Genomic DNA, 19,202 nt, shown 5'->3' with positions numbered 1-19,202 from the left:
TCAGTCCCCTGAGCCACATAAGCTGGGGCTCAAATTCAATGTGTTTAAAAGGGAAATCATCATCTCCCCCATTGCACCCCTCCCCAAATAGTTCTTTCCTGGGTTCCCCATGCACAGAGAATATCTCTATCCATCTCCTTGTGCTGGACCAAAATCCTGGGAGTCATTCTTTACACTTCTCTCACACTTACCCCTCACTTTGTATTGTCACTATCTCACCAATTCTACCTCTTGACTACACCTTAAATCCAAGGATCTACCTCTCCATACCCATTGCTTCTTTCTCAGTACAGGATTTCTTCATGCCCTGGACTTCCTAACTAGTTTTATTTTCAATCTTGCCTCCTCCAATCCATACTCCATGCTGTTGCTAAGGTGATCTTTCAATACATTAATGTGATCAAGTCAATACTCTACATAAAACATTCCAGTGGCTTCCCACCATGTAAAGAATAAAGTTCAAACTTATTTGTATTGTATGACCTCTCAAGATTCATCTCTTGTCATTCTCCTCCTCTTACTCTATGCTCTCGCTGAACTAAATTACTTTCAGTTCTTCAATCAGATCATGTTGTCTTTTGCTTACAAACCTGAACCCAGGCTGTTCCTTCTATGCAGCATGCCCAGCATTCTTCTCCTTCTGTTTAGTGCCTTCTCATGCTTTAGCATTTAGCTGAGATGTCTCTTACTGTTTAGCCAGGATCAAGTGTCCCTCCTCCATCTTCTTACAACATCATTTGTTTACTTACCTCCATCATAGTAATAAGCATAATAGTAGCACTTATGTAGTGTTTCCTGTGTGACCATTATAAGCACTTCACAAGTGTTAACTCAATTAATATCACAGTGACGTTTTGTGGTACCAAAATCCCTATTATACAGATGAGGAAATTGTTTAAATTTCTTGTTGAAATCCTTATTCTTCCCTACTACTCTGTGAGCTACTTGAAGCCAAGGACTGTGTCTTATTCATCTCTATATCTCAGGTGCCTTAGAACCCCCAGAGTGGTGACAGAGAGACAAAGAGATAGATACAGACAAAAAGAGAGACAGAGAAAAACAAAAAAGTTTCACCATTTTATGTGTTGTATATACAACTTGTTGAATATCTTGTCTCTTCAACCAAACTCTAAACAATTTGAGGGAGGAAGCCATGTATTAAACTTGTTGTGCCTCTGCAATATTGGGCACACAGTTGATAGTTAATGGCATTCATCTATGATGGATATGACAATGTTGATGTTGATGCACAGTAGTACAGAGCAGAGGCAGGTAAACATTTGATAGGAGGTGGGAAGGGAGATCTAGTTTGAATCTCAGCTCTGTCACTTACCAGCTATGACCCTGTGCAAGTCCTTTCCAGGCATTGGTTTTCTTATTGCTAAATGGGGCACAATTCCCGATCTCGACTGTGCATCCCATTGGGCCTTCAGTGCTGCCTGGAAGTCCTTCTGCATCTCCCTGGCGAGCATCTCCAGGTGACTACTTCAAATACTCACTCTTTTTGAGCCACTCTCCATTTACCCTTTGCAGGTATTACCTTATCCAGAGCATTCTCTTTGCAGCCAAGATTCTTAAGCAAGCCAGTTAATATTGATGTCTCTACTACTTCCCTCTCCCACTCACTTCTCAACCCTTTGCAGTCTTGCTTTTGCCATTAGCCCTGCATTGAAATTATTCTCACTAAGATTACCAACAATTTTCTTATCCCAAAATCCAATTTTCATATCTCTCTCATCTCACCTTGTCCGTCTTCCTAAAACCGTCTTCTCCCTTGCTTTCTGTAACACCACTCCCAGTTTTCCCTGCCCCTCAAAATGATTGTCCTTTATAAGTTCTTATTCTTCTGCCCATTTTATAAGTCTGACTATTCCACCCAAGGTTTTATTGAGACTTCTAGAATTTTTATTCTTCGTATTCTCCATAGGTGACCTCAACCACTCTGTCTCTATGGCAATGACTTCTAAGTCTAGACCTCTAGCACAGATCTCACTCCTGAACTCAAGATTTATATATTAATCTGCACTTGGAATGGAATGACCCCATCTGAATGTTTTAATGGCACTTCAAACTCAATAATTGCAAAGCTGAAATCATCTGCCCTCTTCTCTATGTACCCCCAAACCCTCACATAGAGTTCTTTATTTCAATGGGACCATCACTCATTCAATAACCCAAGCCAGTCATCCTTGATTCCTCACTTCTTTTTGACATATAGTCATTTCTGAAGTCCTATCATATCTACTGTCAAAATACATCCTGAATAAATCCACTTTTTCCCCCATTTCCATTGGCTAAACTTTAGTTCAAATGATGCAACTATTATCTCTTGTCCATTTGGAAATCTCATAGGCACCTCAAATTGGTCTCTGTAATTGCACTTTTGCCCTGCTTCTGTAATCAATTATCCATGCACTAGTCAAGGACCTTTCTAAAATGTAAATCATAAGCGCTACCCCACCGCTTTGTTATGCTTAAAAATGCTTCAGTATCTCTTGTTTGGTTTCAGGATGAAGTTAAAACTTACTAGCCCAGGAGGCCAGGAAAGCCCTCTGTTTTTTGACCCCTGCTTTTCCTCCCAGCTTCAAGCCACACACACACACACACACACACACACACACACTCACTCACACACACTCTGGCCATACCTGAATACATGTATTTCTTTGAATTTGTCTTTTCTCTTTGTCTCCAAGCCCCTAAGCATGCTATTCTACCACCCACATTTTGTCTGACTAATTGCTAGCCATTCTTCAAGACTCCTCTGTTTGAAACATTCCTTGGACCCCTCTTCCTACCCAGGCTGGGTTAAATACTTTTTCTTTGTACTTCCTATCTATGTCTGGGCTTTGCATGTTGGTGAGCTACTTTGAATTCTTTGGGGGAAAGACTTCCTGCCTCTCAGAGAAGCAGTTCCTGCTTCAGCCCTTTTGAGATGGTGGCAGAAGAGCCCAGTTTGAGTTTTCCATGGAATTCAACAGTGTCCCCAACAAGAGATTATCTCCCCAGACCCAATCTTGATTCAGTTGAAGTATGAAAGTGGTTTGTCACAGGGAGGAGGGCCGAGTCAAAAATACCATCAGTAAGGTTTGGAATCTCCAAAGAGTCTGACTTAGCATAGCTGGGAAGGAGGAAGAACAAGTTATTGAAGCTTATTCAATTGGGAGAAATGGTCCAATGCAGGTCAGCTTTCAACCATGTCCAGGAAGGCAGGGATGGACAAAATGGCAAGTGACTGGGTGGTGGTCCTGGCTAGATTCTATTTCTGTTTTTGTGATAAGTAGTAGACAGTTTAGAGAAAGAGTACTGGCCTGAGAATCAAAACACCTTGGAAATTTCTATTATTGTGAGCTGGCTTGAGCATTTTTGTTCTTTTTTTTAAAAGATTTTATTTATTTATTTTTAGAGAGGGGGAAGGGAAGGTGAAAGAAAGGAAGATTAACATCAATGTATGGTTGCCTTTAGCACGCCCCTTAATGGGGACCTGGGGTGCAACCTAGGCATGTGTCTTGACTGGGAATCAATCCTGCAACCCTTTGGTTCAGAGGCAGGCACTCAATCCACTGAGCCACAGCAGTCAGGGCTATTCTCTTTCTTTTTTTTTGGGGGGGGGGTAGGTATTTTATATAATCTTTATTGTATTTTTTTCTAATACCTTTTAGTCCCCTTATACCCGCCCCTAACAATCACCACACTGTTGTCCATGTCCATGAGTCCTTTACCCTTTTTGTTCAATCCCTCCACCGCTTACCCTCCCCCCAACAGTAGCTGTCATCCTGCTCTCTATCTATGAGTCTGTCAAAAGAATGAAGCTGAGACTAATTGGCTCCAAGATAGACAGTATGGTGTGGCAGGAAAAGAGCCTGTGCTTTGGAGTCAGGCAAGGATTTGGTATTGCCTCTGCACTCTCTAGCTGTATGGCCTTGCTAGAGTCACTTCAATTTTTCACACTTTAGTTTACTCATCTGTAAAATGAGAATGACACCTGCTTCTCAGTATGGTCATAGCAGATAGTAGGTCCTCAACAAATGGTTAACTGTATTCTAAGCATATTGATGACATAAAGGATAGAGTGAAAGTCACACTAAAATGTGTGTGTTTTGGTTCTTTCTAGAACGTGTTTAGGAATTCCCCTAACATCTCCAGGCCCTAATGTGTTCATCTCCAAGATTTTGAGTCTCAAGTAAGTTAATGGGGACAGGAAGCCACTTTGACAAATATAAAAGACTGAACAGCTGTTAGTAGAAGCAGGCAGCTCTAAAAGAAACTCCTCTCTGTGAGGAATCCTCCTAGAAGTCAAGACCTGGCTACTTTGGAGTAACAGAGAACTCTAAGCCTTGCCAGCTGAATTTGTTTTCTGGACATAGGACTCACACTTTTCATGGCCCAAAAGTTGGGCAAGAAGGCTTCATTTAGCAGTTTCTAAATTAACCACTTATTTCCTGGACACTTGCTCCAATAGTCCTCCCATATCTTTCCCAAGAGTCTTCTGAATGAAACCCATTCTTTGGGAGCACCTTTATAAGACTGAGTGGGACAGGACAGGTGGGTGTCCACACTCAAGGAAAGACCTTATGTGGCATTTTGGGGGTAATGGAAGCCACCACAAACCTCTTCTGCCAGTCAGCCTCCTATTTCCATCCCTTTATCTCATAACCCATCACTAGAATCTGAGACACTTGCTCTCCTCTTTGCACCACAACCCCAGGTGCTGAGGGCTGTAGTAAGTGAAGTCATTCCTTTGAAGCCCTACCTTGTAGAAAGTTTGTCCTTGGAACAGTTCACCTTTCCTTCTGTATCAATTGATTAGTGACAGCTCAGGGAACTGCAACTGGATTGAGAGAATTTCTAAATGCTTTAAAAGTAAGTTTAATTTTTCCTCTGTCAAATATTAATTGACTATAAAGGTGTGAGTTTATTTCTAGGCTCTCTATTCTGTTCTACTGATCTATGTGTCTGTTTTTATGCCAGCACCATGCTGTTTTGATTACTATAGTCTTATAGTAAAGTTTCATATTAAGTAGCATGATTCCTCACACATAGGTTCCTCACACAAAGTTATTCTTTTGCACAGCAAAAGAATAACTTTGTTATTCTTTCTCAGGATTGCTGCTGCTGCAGGGTGTGGGGGTGCTTTTGTGGTTCCATATAAGTTTTTGAAATACTTTTTCTAGTTGTGTGAAATATATCATTGGAAACTTGGGAAGAATTCCATTGAATGTACAGATTGCTTTGGGTAGCATGGACATATTAATGATGTTAATTCTTCCAATCCATGAACACAGTGTGCTTCCACCTATTTGTATTTTCTTGTATTTTATCCTTCAGTGTCTTGTAATTTTCCAACTACAGGTCTTTTACATCCTTGGTTAGGTTTATTCCTAGGTATTTTGTTCTTTTTGAAGTAATTGTCACTAGTATTGTTTTTCTCAATTTCTCTTTCTGTTAGTTCATTATTGGCATATAAAAATGCAATTAATTTCTAGATATTAACTTTGTATCTGGCTACTTTGCTGAATTCATTTATCAGTTCTAGTAGTTTCTTGGTGAAATCTTTGGGGTTCTCTATGTACAGTATCATATCCTCTGCAAATAATGACAGTTTTACTTCTTTCTTTCCAATTTGGATGCTTTTTATTTCTTCTTCTTCTCTGATTGCTGTGGCTAGGACTCCCAGTATTATGTTGAATAAGAGTGGTGAAAGCAGGCATCCTCGTCTTGTTCCCCCAGAGGAAGCAAGAATATACAATTGGATAAAGATAGTATACTCAATAAACGATGATGGGAAAATTGGACCGATATGTGAAGAAAAATGAAACTAGATCACCTTCTTACACCACGTAGAACAATAAATTCAAAATGGGTCAAATACTTAAATGTTAGACCTGAAACCATAAAAATCCTAGAATAATACATAGGCAGCCAAATCTCGGACAGTACTCATAGGAATTTTTTATCAGATATATCTCCCCAGGCAAGGGAAATAAAAGAAAAAAAAATAAATGTGACTTCATCAAACTAAAAAGTTTTTGCACAGCAAAGGAAATCATAAACAAAATAAAACGACAGCCCACAGGATGGAAGAAGATATTTGCTGACACATAAGATAAGGGGTGAATATCCAAAATTTATAAAGAATTTACCAAACTCAAAAACAAAGAAACAAACAACCCAAGTAAAAAATGGGCAAAGGACCTTAAATGACACTTCTCCAAAGAGGACATACAGATGGCCAATAGTCATAAGAAAAGAGGCTCAACATAACTAACCATCAGATAAATGCAAATTAAAACCACAATGAGATATCATTTCACCCCTATCAAAAAGGCTATCATCAATAAATCAACAAACAAGTGCTGGTGAAGATGTGGAGAAAGTGAAACCCTTTTGCACTGTTGGTGGGAATGCAGACTGGTGCACCCACTGTGGAAAACAGTATGGATATACCTCAGAAAATTAAAAAATGAGTCTGCCTTTTGACTCAGCATTCCCACTTCTAGGAATATAACCAAACGAATCCAAAACACTAATTCTAAAGAACATAAGCACTCCTATGTTCATTGCAACATTACTTAAAATCGCCAACATATGGAAGTAGCCTAAGTATATCATCAGTAGATGAGTGGATAGAACAACTATGGGACATTTACACAATGGAATACTACTTGCCCATAAAAAATTTTTACCCTTTGCAACAGTATGGATAGACCTGGAGAACATAATGCTAAGTGAAATAAGCCAGTCAGAGAAAGACAAATACCATATGATTTCATTCATATGTGGAATCTAATAAACAAACTGAACTAACAAGGAAAATGGGGATAAACGCATAGATGGCAAGCAGGATGATAGCTATGGGGGAGATTAGGGGTGGAGGGATTGAGCATAAAGGAAAAAGGACTCATGGACATGGACAACACTGTGGTGAATGGTAGGGATGGAGTATAACGGGGCTAAATGAAAAATGGAAAAATACAATGAAGATTCAATCAAAATAAATAAATAAATAAAAGTAAGTTTAATATTCTCCTGATCATCAAAGTAAAGCACTTTCATTTTTGAAAGCTAGAACATTCAGAAAGGAAGAAATCAGGGAACAAACATCATCTACAATCTCCCCAGCTAAAATACTGTTAATGTTTTGTTTCAAAATCTGTTTTCAAAGAAGATACTTGAAGAGAATAATGTCTATCCAAAGAAGGAATTTCTTTTGTTTTTATTGAGATACAATTGACATAAAACATTGTATTAGTTTTAGGTGTAGGACATGATTTGATCTAGGTACACATTGCAAAATAATCACCACAGTAAGTTTAGTTAACACCCATCACCACATAGTTACATTTTTTTTCTCATGATAAGAAATTTTAAGATCCAAAGATGGAGGCATAGGTAGACACACTGTGCCTCCTCGCACAACCAAAAGGAAAACAACAATTTAAAAACAAAAAACAACCAGAACTGACAGAACATCGAACCGTATGGAAGTCCAACAACCAAGGAGTTAAAGAAGACACATTCATCCAGACCAGTAGGAGGGCGAAGACTGGCAGCTCACTGGAGAGGACTCACTTCAAGGCTGTGGCTGTAAGGACCGGGGTGGGCAAAATGGCAGCTGGCAGACCCAGCAAGGCAGAAGATTGTGGAGTGGGGCAGGCGAGGCTGCAGCTGCCCAGCAAGGCAGCGGCTGGTGGACTTGGTGGTCCCACATTCAGATAAACCGGGAGGAACAAAGGGGAAGTGAAACAGACCACGCAGCCCTAGGGCTCCAGCACAGGGAAATAAAGCCTCAAACCACTGATTGAAAACACCTGTGGGGGTTGAGGCGGCAGCAGGAGAAACTCCCAGCCTCACAGGAGAGTTCGTTGGAGAGACCCATAGGGTCCCAGAACATACACAAACCCACCCACACGGGAATCAGCACCAGAAGGGCTCACTTTGCTTGTGGTTAGCGGGGGAAGTGACTGAAAGATGGCAGAGGGCGGAGCAAGTGCCATTGTTCCCTCTCAGAACCCTTCCCCTCAAACAGCATCACAGCGCAGGGATGTGGGTTGCCCTGCCCTGGTGAATACCTAAGGCTCTGCCCCTTTACATAACAGGCACGCCAAGACAAAAAAAAAAAAAAAAAGGCCCAAATGGAAGAACAGATCAAAGCTCCAGAAAAAATACAACTAAGCGACGAAGACATAGCCAACCTATCAGATGCACAGTTCAAAACACTGGTAATCAGGATGCTCACAGAATTGGTTGAATTTGGTCGCAAATTATATGAAAAGATGAAGGCTATTGTAAGTGAAATAAAGGAAAATGTGCAGGGAACCAATAGTGATGGGAAGGAAACTGGGACTCAAATCAACAATGTGGACCAGAAGGAAGAAAGAAACATCCAAGCAGAAAAGAATGAAGAAACAAGAATTCAAAAAAATGAGGAGAAGCTTAGGAACCTCCAGGACATCTTGAAATGTTCCAACATCTGAATTATAGGGGTACCAGAAGGAGAAGAGGAAGAGAAAGAAATTGAAATCTTATTTGAAAAAAATAATGAAGGAGAACTTCCCCAATCGGGCAAAGGAAATAGACTTCCAAGAAGTCCACGAAGCTCAGAAAGTCCCAAAGAAGTTGGACCCAAGGAAGCACACACCAAGGCACATCATAATTACATTAAACAAGATTAAAGATAAGGAGAGCATCTTACAACCAGCAAGAGAAAAGGAGACAGTTACCTACAAAGGAGTTCCCATAAGGCTGTAAGCTGATTTCTCCAAAGAGACCTTACAGGCAAGAAGGGGCTGGAAAGAAGTATTCAAAGTCATGAAAGGCAAGGACCTACATCCAAGATAACTGTATCCAGAAAAGTTTTCATTTAGAATGGAAGGGCAGATAAAGTGCTTCTCAGATAAGGTCAAGTTCAAGGAGTTCATCATCATCAAGCCCTTATTATATGAAATGTTAAAGGGATTTATCTAAGAAAAAGATGATAAAAAATATGAACAGTAAAATGACAGCAAACTCACAGTTATTAACAGCCACACCTAAAACGAAAACAAAAACAAACTAAGCAAACAATTAGAACAGAAACAGAATCACAGAAATAGAGACTACATGGAGGGTTATCAACATGGGAGTGGGAGGGGGAGAGAGGGGGGAAAGGTACAGAGAATAAGTAGCATAAATGGCAGGTAGAAAATAGACTGGGGGAGGGTAAGAATAGTATAGGAAATGTAGAAGCCAAAGAACTTATAAGTATGACCCATGGACATGAACTAAAGGGGCGGAATGTGGGTGGGAAGGGGCGTGTAGGGCAGAGGGTAGTGAAGGGGGTAAAATGGGACAACTGTAATAGCATAATTAATAAAATATATTAAAAAAAGAAATTTTAAGATCTACCATCTTGGTAACTTGCAAATATACAATACAGTATTGTTAACTATAGTCTCCATCACTGTACATTACATCCCAAGGACTTATGTAACTTATAAGTGGAAGTTTTTACCTTTTGTCTGCCTTCATTCATTTCAGCTACCCACTCCTACTCCACTCCTTCCTCTGGCAGCCACCAATGCATTCTCTGTATCTGTGAGCTCATTTCTTTTCAGATTTCACCTATAAGTGAGATCATACAGTATTTGTCTCTGATTGGCTTATTTCATTTGGCATAATGTGCTCCAGGTCCATCTGTGCTCTCATAAATGGTGGGATTTCCTTCAAAGAAGGAATTTCTAATGACAGACTTTTAGACCAGTGGGGGAGAGTTATTTAAGGACTTGAAGGGGAGACTATGACTTCACTCAAATTCCCTCTCCTGCTGACTCCCTGAACCTTCATGCTGAGGAAGGCACTGATCTAGGCTATGAGGGAGCACTCTTTCCAATCATCCTTAGCCACCTCCCAAGTTATACAGAGGGGTAAACTGTAGCTCCCTTCTTCCCGTCCTTTTATCTTAGTCCTTTTGCCCTCAAAAGCACCATTCAGAAAATATTATCTGATTTGGAGAGTGCTTCTTCTAGTTCTGTAGTTTCAAAGACTTGATACTTTCTGGTAGCCTTGAGGAAACAAATACTGCCAACCCATGTACTACCTGAATTTTCCCTCTTGTGCCCATCCCTCAGAAACCCAAAGCGGTCCAGTGAGACTGCACCATGGGCCAAAATCACAGCAACTAGGAAGCAAGAGGCCAATAAATGAGCTTAAAAGGCAGCAAATAAATCAGAATTGAGACACTTACAAAGCAGTTCTTTTGCAGAGACTTGGAGGAGACGGATGACCCTGGAGAGAATCCTTAAGAGAATCTGAAGGAAGGGAGCAAGGTGCAAGGGGCCCCAGGCTGAGGTGATAAAGGATTTCTAATTGTTACCAACAGCTTTGCAAAATCCATCTGCCAATTTCAGTCTTGGATCAGAGACTTATTACAGATCAGAATTAAACCCTTGGAGGCTGTAGAAGATTGAGGTACTTAAAAAAAGTTTGGTGAGTTTTGTATTTTTCCTGTCAAAAACTCCAGCTGGGCTTTTGTGTGGTGACCTCTGTGAGCCCAGGAGAGGCTTTGGGGGGGAGAAGTTTAGCCCAAGGAGGAATTTGGAACATTTCAGCTTTGGGAATAGGGAGAGGATGGTGTTCTCTTGTGCCCATTAGGTGTTCCTGGCTAGTGGCCTTATAGCCCAGCAGGAAGTAAGCCTCATAACACAGTCAGTGAGCTGGTACCCAAGCAACCATGTGCTGCCTATAGCCTGCAGACTCTTCCACCCAGATATGTTTTTCAACAAGCCCCTGGCTCTACCGCACTCCTAAGGTTCACCCCAAGATACAAGGGCAAACATATTTACTGCAGGTGGGTTCAAAGAGCAGGTCCCTACAAGGTGGGACAGAGGTATCTGTGAAAACCATGGGTCTCCCCTTTGTACCACACACAGGAGTACCATTCTCTATATTATTTCAGTCTTCCACAAGGTCTCTGTAGTGAAGTACAAAGATTCTTTCCTCTCCAAATGGGAAAAAAAAGATTTCCTGTTTTTTTCTGATTAAAAATGTACTAAATATTAATGCAAAGTATTCAGAAAATAAAGTTTGAAGAAGAAAATAGAGGTCTTGATAACATCACCAGCTACAGGTATAATGTCAATCATTGTTAACATTTTGATGTACTGTAAAAGACATGAATAGAAATATTTTTTACAAAATTGAATCACATTATATCCTGTAATTTTGTAACCTATCATTTCTAAATAATGTAATGATATGATATTGACATGGTCCATTGACATAGTCCTATTTCTATGTCAATTAAAAAAAGAAATTTGGATCATTCTCTTATGGCTGCATTGCATTCTATTATATAGTAATATAATTTATTTAACCATTAACTATTAGACATTTTTGTTTATTTCCATTTTCAGTATTATAAACTAGAATCTTTTCACATAATACTGACAAATTCCTAGGAATAGAATAGCTAGGACAAAAAAGATGCATGTTTTAAAGGCAAAACAACATATTACATAAGTAGGGCAGCTATTAGTATTTCCAGATGAGAAAACTTAGGCGCTGTGAGATTAAATGAATGAGCTACCCAGCATCCCTAGTTGAGTAATAATAGTTAGACCTCGAATCTCAGCCTAATGATGTCTGGTTCAGTAAACTTTCCAATGTACCACACTGACTTCCTCCCAAGGATTCCTCCATAAAAATGAGAAGACTAGGATTTCCGGTCAAGATGGAGGCATAGGTAGACATATCTTGCCTCACTGCACAACTATAAGAAGGAACACAACTAACTTAAAAATGAAAAACACCAAGAACTGCCAGAAAATCACCCAGAAAAACACCCAGAACTGCATGGAAGTATGACAACCAAGGATTTAAAGAACCTGTATTCATCCAGACAGGTAGGAGGGGCAGAAATGTAGAGCCGGGGACAGAGAAGTGGTGAGGTGACTGCAGCCAGCAGAATGGGCAGCCCCACATTCACATGTGGTGGATAAAAATTAGGGAGACAACTTGTGAGTGAGCAGCCTAGCCCCAGGCCAGACCACACAGCCCAGGGCTCCAGAACCAGGAAAGAAAGCCTCTTAACTTCTGGCTGTAAATCAAGTGGGGGTTGGGGCAGCAGAAGACACTGCCAGAGAGCCCAGAATGTATGCAAACCCACCCACCCTGGGAACAACAACAAGGACAGCAGCCAAAAATATGCCAGTCGCACACGGAAGTAGATGAAGTGACTGGAAATGGGGCGAGGACCAGGCAAGGCCCCCATAAGTCAGCCAGCTGTGGCATTGTCCCCCCTCTTCAATCCCTCCCCAACATGGAGTCACATTTACCCACCCTGGTGAATACCCAAGGCTCCGCCCCATATGACCTAACAAATGTGCTAAAATAGAATCAGAGCAGCTCTACCTAGTACACAGACACAGGGAGGCTGCCAAAATCAGGAAACAAAGTAATATGGCCCAAATGAAGGAACAGAACAAAACCTCAGAAAAAGAACTAAGTGATGTGGAGATAGCCAACCTATCAGACTCAGAGTTCAAAACACTGGTGGTCAGAATGCTCAGAGATCTCACTGAATATGACAAAGGCATAAGGGAAGAAATGAAAGCTCTACTAAGGGAAATAAAGAAAAATCCACAGGAAACCAACAGTGAAGGGAAGGAAGCTGGGATTCAGATAAATGATCTGGAACATAAGGAATAAATACATTTAACCAGAACAAAATGAAGAAACAAGAATTCAAAAAAAAAAAAAAAAAACAACAAGGAGGGTTTAAGACAACTCTGGGACATCTGTAAAAGGGCAAACATCTTATTCATAGGGTTGCCAGAAGGAGAAGAGGAAGAGCAAGAAATTGAAAACTTATTTGAAAAAAAAGTAATGAAAGAAAATTTCCCTAATTTGGCAAAGGAAATGGACATAACAAGGCCAGTAAGCACAGAGAGTCCCAAACAAGTTGGACCCAAAGAGGTCCACACCAAGACACATCATAATTAAAATATAAAAGATTAAAGATAAAGAGAGAATCTTAAAAGCAGCAAGAGAAAGGCAGAGAGTTACCTACAAAAGAGTTCCCATAAAACTATCAGCTGATTTCTCAAAAGAAACCTTACAGGCAAGAAGCGGCTGGACAGAAGTATTCCAAGTCATGAAAGGGTAGGACCTACATCCAAGATTACTCTATCCAGCAAAACAAAACTATCATTTAGAATTGAAGGACAGATAAAATGTTTTCCAAAGTAAAGCTAAAGGAGCTCATTATCACCAAGCCCTTATTATATGAAATGTTAAAGGGAGTTATTTAGGAAAAAGAAGGTTGCAACTATGAACATTATATTTACAACAAACTGACAACTATCAACAACTGAATCTAAAAAATAAAAACAAAAACAAACTAAGCAAACAACTAAAACAGGAATAGAATAATAGATATGGAGACTGTTTGGAGGGCTATCAGCTGGGAGGGTGTGGGGGTAGAATGGAAGAAAAGGTATGGGGAATAAGAAGCATAATTGGTAGGTACAAAATAGACAAGGGGATGTTAAGAATAGTATAGGAAATGAAGAAGCCAAAATGCTTATATACAAAACACATGCTCATGAACTAAGGCAGTGGGTATTCCTGGAGGGAAGGGGGAACTTGGTGGAGGGGGCAAAATGGGAAACATTGGGACAACTGTAATAGCATAATCAATAAAATGTACTTTAAAATGATAAGACTAGTGGCTACTATTCATTGGACACTTTCTAGGTGTCAGGCACTGTACTCAGGTTTTTCTATATATTGTCTAACTGAGCTGCTGCAAAGTCAGGACTGGGCACCAAACCTGGCCAACTCTGGAGATGGATCTTAATCATTATTCTCTACTCTGTTTTTGAAGCAATCAGTCAGATTTGTTGCCCTGTGTGAATTCAGTGAAGCAAATCAGAAAATATAGTCTTTCACAAGGTGGCCCATAACGGTCTTGCAGTTGCAAATGGCGTACTGACACCTGGCAGTACTCTCAGGGTGCTACTGCTTTGTAGGCTGGGACAAGCTAAAAAAGGAAGCCTCTCCTGAGCTCAGGTCTGGGGATTCTTTGGGCATGAAAGCCAGCAAGACTGAATGGGTGAGAGGGATAGCAAGTTAATCCTCTAACCAACTGTGTGACCTGGGGCAAATCTTCATATCCTCTTTCTCTAGGCTTCACCCAGCTGACTTCCCAAGGTTGGGTTAATGAATATGAAAGCATTTTGAGAAACAAAATATGCTGGTTGAGTGCAAGATAGAATTTGTAATAGAGGGGCATCTTATCAGTTTACATTGACACTATGCAATTGAAAATAGGAAAAGGCAGAATTTTAGGAGCAGATGCCAGGGCGGACAAGGGTACTGTGTTGGCAGTATGTGCTTATCAGACTGGCAATCATTCAAGGACTAGGTTCTAAAACTCTGTTTCCTATGAGTTGGCACTGTCAGATCCTGGTGGAATCATGCCAAAGACTACAACTCCTCAGTGTTCCACCTGAGAGTCTCCTTAGTAATCTGCTGGGACCCCAGATGAGATACAGAGAGCCTGGATAGGTGGGGGAATGGAAAGGGGTCTGAAAGAAGAAAAGAAAAGTAGTATCTAGTTAAGGAGAGGAGAGAGAAGTAAGAAAATACAGGGAGGAAAATGAGGGTCTGGGTAGAGATGGGTTAAGGAAGAGAGCAGCAGAGGAGGTAGGAGAGGAGTCTTTGAGGAAGAAAATCTAAAAGAAGTCTCTATAAAGCAAAGTCTTAAGGGAGAAGGAGGAAACAGTGCTGTGAAAAGAGGAATCTAGGAGAAATAAGAGTCTAGGAGCAAACAAGCAGGGGTGAAAGAGTTATGGGAGGAGTTACGGTCTAAGGCAGAGAGAGGATTAGTGACATTCCATCCCCACCATTCCACCAAACCATGAAGTTCTCATCAAGGTTAAAAAAGACCCCTTGTCACCAAATCCAATAGCCACTTTTCAGTCGTTAAATTCTTTGACCTCTATTGCAACATTCAGTGCTCTTGATAACTTTGCCCTTCTTGAAATGTTTTCTTCTCTTGGCCTCTGTGATACAACTTTCCCCTCATGTTCTTCCTATCTCTCCAGCTACTTCTTCATTGACTCCTCCTCCTCTGCTAGATCCTTAAATATAGATGTTTTCAGGAACCTGACCTAGGTCTGCTTCCCTTCTTACTGTGCATTCCTACTCTTGAAAGTCTCTTTCCTTTAGGGCGGAGAAAAGGGAACCCTAGTGCACTGTTGGTGGGAATGCAGACTGGTGAGGCCACTGTGGAAAACAATATGGAATTTCCTCAGAAAACTAAAAATGGAACTGCCCTTTGACCCAGCAATTCCGCTGCTGGGATTATACCCTAAGAACACTGAAACACCAATCCAAAAGAACCTGTGCACCCCAATGTTCATAGCAGCACAATTTACAATAGCCAAGTACTGGAAGCAACCTAAGTGCCCATCAGCAAACGAGTGGATCCAAAAACCATGGTATATTTACACAATGGAATTCTACGCAGCAGAGAGAAAGAAGGAGCTTATACCCTTTGCAACAGCATGGATGAAACTGGAGAGCATTATGCTAAGTGAAATAAGCCAGGAGGTGAGGGACAAATACCATATGATCTCACCTTTAACTGGAACATAATCAATAGAAGAAAAAAGCAAACAAAATATAACCAGAGACATTGAAGTTAAGAACAATCTAACAATAGCCAGGGCGGGGGGGGTGGGGGGGCGGGGACAGTGGGAAGAGGGGATTACAGGAACTACTATAAAGGACACATGGACAAAACCAAGGGGGAGGGTGGAGGTGGGGGAGGGAGGTGGGTTCACCTGGGGTGGGGTGGAGGGATGGGGAGAAAAGGCATACAACTGTAATTGAATAACAATAAAAATTTAAAAAAAAATAAAAAAGAAAGTCTCACTTATCTCTCATGGTTTCAATTATCTTGTATACTCTAATGACATCCAAATTATCATTTCCAGCCCAGACTTCTCTGAAATTTAGACCCCTATATACTGGCCTCTCCGTTTGTATAGCTCAAAGCAGCTCAAACTCAACCATGTCCAAAATTATATCCTTAGTTCCCTGGGAACTAAAACCAATCCTCCATTGGTCAAAACCAGTTGTTAGAGCCAGAAACCCGAGTTATACTTAATTTCACTCTTTTCTCTGACCCTCAACACCCCATCTCATCTGGTGTAAATCTTTTCAACCCTACCTCCAACATATAGCTCTTTCCTCCATGTAATGATTTCCCAAGTAAACATGACACCTCTGTTATCATCATCTCTTAAAATTTGTGGTCTTAGGACCATTTTACACTTTTAAAAATTTTTCAGAGGTGACAAAACAAATAAAGAATAGTTAAGTAACTTGCCCAAAGATGCCCAGCTAGCAAGTGACCTCTTCAGGATTCAGACCCTTGAGGCTCTGAACCCTTCCTCCTACACCTTCCTGTCACTCCCTGTGAGAAAATTGACTTAGTTGATGATCATATGTGCAAACATGTGATAGGGAAAACATATACATTCCACAGTTCTGGCCATATTTTGTTTAACTAACAAAGAAACAAGTCATCCTAGGAAGTAGTATATTCATCAGTGGTGAAGTGACTTGCTCAAGGTGCAGGTTCTCAAGAATATGGTAGCATTTCTTATCCATAGCTTCATAAAATCTTGGCCTTCCAGTTGGGGATAAAATTCCTTCAGAAGTACAAATGTAACAGGTTTGAGATTCTAGAAAGCTGTGAAGTTTGACTGTGGACAACAAATGTAGTTTTCTTATGGCAGAACATTTAGGGCTTCTATTTTGTCTTTGTTCATTTTCATTTTGTATTCAACTAATAAAAAGAGTGATTTATTGAGAAAAAAAATACTTAGGAAACAGCCTAATATCCTTTAACTAGTGAATGGATAAACAAACTGTGGCACATCTTTATAATGGAATACTACTCAGCCATAAAAGCAAATGTACTATTGAGACAGACCACTACATGGATGAAGCTCAAATATATTATGCTGAGTAAAGCCAGATTCAAAAGGCTGATAACTGTATGATTCCATTTACATGATATCCTTGAAATGGCAAAACTACAGGGATGGAGAACAATTTAGTAGCTGCCAGGTTTGGGGGATAGTGGAAGAGATTGTCAACAGCGGCGTGGCACAGGGAATTATTCTGGGTGTTGGTACTGTAATAATTGTTGTATAACTCTGTGTTTGTCAAGTTTCATGGAACTATGCACCTAAAAGAATGAATTTTATGTGTTCTTCCACATTTTGTCACACAGAATATTAAAATGGCATGTATATATACTTATAAATAAATAAATAAATAAAAGTATTAGTTAAAATAAAAAATAAAATAAAAATAATGGAATATTCCAAAGAACTTTCATTTTTGTGGGTTATATCTATTGATATTTAACATGTTGGAAATAAATATTGATAAATTTATGCATTTATTTTGTTTCCTTTCTCTTAATTTCTTTTTAATTTAATCTTTATTGTATTTTTTAACATTACCTTTTAATCCCCTATACCCCCTCCCCACAGCAATCACCACAGTGTTGTCCATGTCCATGAATCCTTTTTCCTCTTTGCTCAATCCATCCACTGCTCACCTCCCTCCACCACTAGCTGTCATCTGCTCTCCATATATGAGCCTGCCCCCATTTTCCTTGTTAGTTCAGTTATTTTGTTTATTTCTGCTCTGATCTTTATTATTTCCCTCCTTCTACTTGCTCTGGGCTTTGTTTGTTGTTCTTTTTCAAGTACCTGTAAGTGTGAAGTTAGATTTTTTTATTTGAGTTTTTTCTTGTTTTTTGATATTGGCCTATAATGCTATGAATTTCCCTCGTAGGATTGCTTTCCCACTGTTCCACAGATTTTGGATTGTTGTTTCAAGGTATCTTTTGATTTCTTCCTTGATCTTGTTCTTGACACATTCATTGCTTAATAATATCTTATTTAGCTTCCATGTCTTTGTGTGTTTTTCAGTGTTCTACTTGTGACTGATTTCTAGTTTCACAGCATTGTGGTCAGAGAAGATGCTTGATATCAATCTTCTTAAATTTATTGAGACTTGTGTCCTAACATGTGGTCTATCCTAGAAAATGTTCCAGATGCACTTGAGAAAAATGTATATTCTGCTACTCTGGGATGAAATGCTCTGAAGACATCAATTAAATTGATTTAAGACCGCTGTTTCCTTGTTGCTTTTCTGCCTGGAAGATCTATCCATTGAAGTCAATGGGGTGTTAAAATCCCTGATTATGACTGTGTTTCCGTTGTTCTCTCCCTTTATGTCCATCAAGATTTGCTTTACATACTTATGTGGTTCTATGTTGGTTGTGTAAATATTTACTAGGGTTTTATCCTCTTGTCGTGTTGCTCCCTTTATCATTATGTAGTATGTTTCCTTGCCTCTTACTATAGTCTTGGTTTTAAAGTCTATTTTGTTGGGTATAAGTACTGTTACTCCAGCTTTTTAATTCTTTTCCATTTGCATGAAATATATTTTTCCATCCATTTACTTTTAGTTGGTGTGTATCTTTCTATCTGAGGTGGGTCTCTTGGAGGCAGCATATATGTAGGTCTTGTTTTGTTTTGCATTCAGCTACCTTATGTCTTTTGGTTGGAACATTTAAGACATTTACATGTAAGATGATTATTGATAGATACAAACCATACTTTGGTCCAAACATTCAGGAAAAAAAATAATTTTAATTTTTAATTCAATTTTTTATTCATTTATATTTAGAAATAAAACCAATTACCATCTCCCAGGGTATTATTTTGCATACAGATATTGTTATTTCTTTCTAGAATTACACTTTTAATGCATAAGTATAAATAAAAGAATTAAAAACATTTATATAGATACAGAAATTATGCTACCCATGTATAATGTGCATCCTTATTTTTCCCTCAAAAATTTGGGCAAAAAATGTGTGCATTATGCATGGTAAAAATGGGCATTTAGTGCCATTTTAATGTTAGACTATTTTCATCTGTTTTTTTTCTTTCTTCTTTTCTTCTTCTTGAAGCAAGCTCTTTAACATTTGTTGCAATACTGGGTTGGTGTTAACAAACTCCTTTAGCTTTTTCCTTTCTGGGAAACTCCTTATTTCTCCTTTGATTTTAAATTATAGCCTTGCTGGGTAAAGTACCATTGGTTGTATGTCCTCGCTTTTCTTCACCTTG

Source organism: Desmodus rotundus, chromosome X (assembly GCF_022682495.2).
Source record: "Desmodus rotundus isolate HL8 chromosome X, HLdesRot8A.1, whole genome shotgun sequence".
NCBI classification, from domain to species: domain Eukaryota; kingdom Metazoa; phylum Chordata; class Mammalia; order Chiroptera; family Phyllostomidae; genus Desmodus; species Desmodus rotundus.
The sequence above is the reverse complement of the archived record's forward strand: the minus strand, read 5'-3'. Positions refer to the sequence as shown.